The sequence below is a fragment of the Pogona vitticeps genome, chromosome 2 (assembly GCF_051106095.1).
Source record: "Pogona vitticeps strain Pit_001003342236 chromosome 2, PviZW2.1, whole genome shotgun sequence".
NCBI lineage: Eukaryota > Metazoa > Chordata > Lepidosauria > Squamata > Agamidae > Pogona > Pogona vitticeps.
The window spans coordinates 64,704,537-64,709,466 of NC_135784.1; the positions used below are offsets into that span (position 1 = coordinate 64,704,537).

Here is a 4,930-nt window from a genome sequence, read left to right on the forward strand (position 1 = left end):
AGGATGGTAATCTAAGCATACACTTGGTGATGACATAAGGAAGGCAGAGACTCAAATGGGTTTGCGGAGCTGTTGCCCAAAAGGATGCAAGAACTGGCAACGAGGAATGTTCCTTTGTGTTATGCATTCCTCCAGCTTTTCCCCTTGCAGCAACACTTGTTGTCTTGGCACACAAGGCTCCAGTGGCTGCTCCATGATCTGCAGCAATCTCAGTCTCCAGGGTTCTCTGTTCATAAGACCTCTCCTTTGTGAAAAACGTGAGCAGGGCATCTGCAGGAGAGGGGTTGCCACCCTCTGCCCTGCAATCAGGATGGCTCAGCAGCAAGCAAATTCTAGTCCTTTTTTTGCAGGTGAGCACTGCTCCTGCCACCATGAACTAAGCAGGGGCTTGGCAAGTGTATTCTTCCTTATTATATCTGGCTGGAGGATTTTGGGAGTTGTAGTTCAAGAGGGAGACTGCCAACCTCTGTACCAAATCCTCATCTGGCTGCTGTTCAGAAAAAAAACAAGTTGTCACACTTAATATGCTTTTCTTAAATCTAGTTGTTAGTCCCAACCAGAGCAGACCAATTTAAGTCACTAGAACATGAGTATTGATTTATCTAGTTCCCATTGGTCCAATGGGTGTATTCTAGCTGGAACTAAGTGGATTTAGTTCTTGATGATGATGGCCTATTTTAACAATTCTGCAGTTCTTGTGCAACATGCAAATAAGCTTTTGATCAACCTTGCAATCTGAAGAGCACTGTGCAGGCAGTACAGTATAGGAAAGCACCTAGAGCTCTTTTCTTGATTCCTTTTGATGCAAAGCATTTGGGAGGTTTTTCAGATCCCAAGATTATTTCTAGAACTGTGGGGCAACCATCTAATTCTCTCTGTGCTCCCCAGATGAAAGCCAGAGAGAGCAACTGCGCCTGGAGCTCGTGCAAAGCTGGCCTCCATGATTCACCGCCGTCTCCCATCTTTCCTCCCGAGCTTTTTTCATAACTGGTGTCGACCCTGGAAACAATCTCTGCCACCTGGATACTTGCACAATCTAAGCCAGACTTTGTTTAAACAATCACATTCTGTACTTCCACCCACAGACTCGGAGCACTTCAGACTGGCAAACTCTGAAGGAGCAGTTACGTAAGTGGCATTCTCCAAAACAGTGGAGCTGCAAGAAAAGGTTTCAGGACAAGCAGCAAAGGAGGAAAACAGTTCTTGCTCTTACAATAGCCATTCCCATCAGGCCATTCACCTCTCTCCAAGTCCTACTCGGGTGGAAGTGAGCTCTCCTCATGCATCTAAATGCCTGAAAAGTTACATGCTGTCATTTAAAAAAAGCAATCCTCGGCCTCAACTAATTGAATTTTTATGAAAGGTCACTGCTATTATTAAAAGTTACGTATATTTGGCATATTTAGAACTGTGAAGCTCTACAAAACTGAAAGTGAATATATGTTGATTAAAACATGGACAGAGAGCATGTTGTAATGCTTAGAGTGCTGAACTGGAATCTGGGAAATTCAGGTCCAAGTCCCTGTTGAGCATGATAAGTCTAACTGGTCATATGTATTTATTAATTACATTTATATCCTGCTCATCTAGTGGTGAACCACTACTTTGGACAGCTAACAAAATTAGAAGCACATACCACCCAAAGAGGGTGGCAATCAATTCTAGAATTAAAGACTACAGTATTCCAAATGACAATTCGGGATGGGCAAAATGGCGAAGTTGATCCACTTCCCCTTTCAGTCATCAGTTCAAAACAAGGAAGGTTAATGAGCTGTTTTACTCCCTTGTTGTTGTTGTTTAGTCGTTAAGTCGTGTCCGACACTTCGTGACCCCATGGACCAGAGCAGGCCAGGCCCTCCGGTCTTCCACTGCCTCCCGGAGTTGGATCAAATTCATGCTGGTAGCTTCGATGACACTGTCCGACTATCTCATCCTCTGTCGTCCCCTTCTCCTCTTGCCCTCACACTTTCCCAACACCAGGAGCTTTTCCAGGGAGTCTGCTCCTGGCCAGTGTCAATGAAGGGAAGGAAATTAGCCATTGTGGAGTGGTCCACACTTCATGCAAATACATAACGCTTTTGCTCAACACGTCATGTACCTTAAATTCAGGACTACTGTGCCTGAAATCCTCTTTGTTTAAGTTGTGCAGTGTAAGGCTTAGGACATGATCAGCCAGGGCATTTTTTTGAAAGAAGGAAGCATGAAAAAAAATTATTTGTTTTCATTAATACAATGTGTTTAAGGAGGTTCTCTTTTGAGAATTGTTGAAAGGACTCAAAAAAGCAGCAGCCTCTTTCATATTTTTCCGTTCATTTCTAAATGAAATTTCCATCCCTAGTGGTGACACCTGCCGCCCTAGCTGTTTGTGCTTTAAGGATAGATCAAGAGCTGTCATAATAGGCTGTGGTGAAATCTATCTCCAAGGGCAACGAAATGTTCCACACCTTGCCCTCTGCTTCTCCCTGAATGCTATCAGTTAGGGCCTTTTACACTTAATCAGCAACAGGCAGGAGAAATGACTTTGGTCACAGTAAGACCAGCTGCAGAGTCAGGCATGTACAACAGATTCAAGAGGGAAGATGGTCTTTGCTACATCAATACAGAAATCAGATACAGATAGAGATGGACACAGCTCGATATCAACATCTATAAAAATTATCTCAGATGATTTTAAAAGGAATGGTCCTTGCCGTGAGGTGCCTTAATGTCTACGTGTTTCTCCCTCCTGCTCTATTTTATTTGATCTCACATATGAAAGTCAGAGCCACTAGAGATAAAACAAAACACCTAGCATGCAGGTTTCATATAGCAAAACAAAAAGCAGGGTCCTTTTCATTTGACAAATGCTGAGCCAATTGAGCATGGCAGATCAAAATCAAACTATAGAGATGGATGTTTGAAAGAGTCGATAGTCCTGATTTACAACATCCCACAGTCTGAGAAATGTTTACCATGAGCTTGGAAAGAACTAAGGGTAGCCGATTCAAGATTTCATTTCCTCATTTTCTCAGGATATTACAAAAACTGTAATATGACTGGATTTACTTTGGCAGTTACCTGTGCTCTGCCTAATCTAACATCTTGATTTGGCTTGTGGTTGGTAACAAATGTTTCAGGAAAGGAACCAGGAAGTACTTTCTTTCAATCCATGTCAGAAATGTTCATGTGATAATTAATTGAATAATAAAATATGTTTTCAGGAAAATGTATGGTGCACTTATCAAGGAACCTTGTGAGCTAATGAGTTCAATCTCCTACTTGATTCCAAGATATCCAGAACAACAGCCCAGATCCCAACCTTGAGTTGAAGACTTCCAGCAAAGGAGAACTCACCACCTCCCTAAATTAATTGGTTCCATTGTCAGATCATGAATATTCAAGATCTATTCTCATTTAACTTAACCTCATTAAGACCTAGCCCTGCAAGCAACAGAAGAAAGCTACAGAAAAGGATTGTCTTTGACCACCACCAGTCTCAATTTGGAAGTCACTAAAAAAAACCCTAAAAAAAACAGTAACTAGATTTTGACAACCTTAAACTGCTATCAGATCTATCACTGGGAATCCACTGGTGGATCAAACAGGCACCAATTGATCCTTAATCTGTCTGATTAGCTACTATTCTAGTTTTAGACTGATCTTTAAAGACTCTGCTTTAGTGATTCTGGTTAATCTTCATGCAGAGATGTGAGTGTGATATTCACCATTTCACTAGACCTTATGGCACCTTGGATATAGGAGATCATCCATACTTTCTGGATTGAAGAGGCTAGGAGTTGTTAAATGTTTTGAGTTCTATGGTGGGAATGCTTTTTTTAAAGTCAAGGGAGAGGCCATATGGATGAGCAAACATGGTACATCAGATACAACTCAATGAGACACTTGATTCAGACATTCAACTTTGCTGAAAAATCTATTATTGTGAGCAGTGAAACACTAAGGAAACACTTGAGCAAATCCCTACCAAGCCAGCTACTATGTGAGCACTATAAGCACTTTCTGCCAACATTCAAGTCAACTGCCTTCCAGCCTGGCCTGGCTTCAGTGATGGGGGGGGACAACAATGAACCTCAAACAGCCCCCAAAGAAAAATAATCATTTGTCCTGCCCAACAAGGAAGTGGGAAACCCAAGGAGTAAGGATTCAGGCAGGTGCAAACATTTTCTGCTAGGACAGATGCTATAAAGAAAGCAATAGCTGACGCCTACCTGCAACTTTAAAAGGAGTATCTCAGTATCCTGGTATTTTTAAAAGGGGTCAAGGATGCCACACAGATGCTGGTTACTGAGCTTAACCAGGGCCCCTTTGTATGGATCCTTCCAAAATACATCCTCACATTACTTTGGGAGTGAAAATGTAGGTTAATATGGGCTCATATTCCTCCAGTAACAAGGAAATACTATACAGTGAGGGTGGAGGACAACTTGCTTTCACCACATTGTTCATTACGAAAAATACCTCGCCTCTGGAACAACCTTCCTCCAGAGATTCGTGAGGCCCCGTCGCTGGGTATTTTTAAGACCCATCTCAAAACTTGGATGTTCAAGCAGGCTTTCCCTCCAGATAACACTTAACCTTTTCTTCTTTAATTTATTTTTTGTTATATTGCCATCTTGAAAATATGTCTACTGCTTATTGTTGGCTGCTTATTGTTATTGTGTATAGTATATTGGATTTTTGTTATATGTACATTTTATTGTGTTTATATGTCTGGAAGCCACCTAGAGTGGTCATTTTGAACAGACAGGTGGGGTATAAATAAATAAAATAAAATAAAATAAATACCAGGAATAAACTGGAATAGCCTCCTGCAAAAATCTTCTTTCAGGAGCAAGAGAACCTGAAGGGGAGGTGTACTCAATTAAACAAACTGTCTTTTTTTTTCTTTTTAAAACTAAGCACCAGAAAAGTTACAAAAGCAACATCAAAA

At 41.3% G+C, this 4,930-nt stretch overlaps 1 long non-coding RNA gene across 1 annotated transcript in view; it reads left to right on the plus strand.

The window, feature by feature from the left end:
• The window catches only part of LOC144586691 (uncharacterized), a 102,379-nt gene that overhangs the window by 26,913 nt on the left and 70,536 nt on the right, over nucleotides 1–4,930 (plus strand). The window lies entirely within an intron of this gene.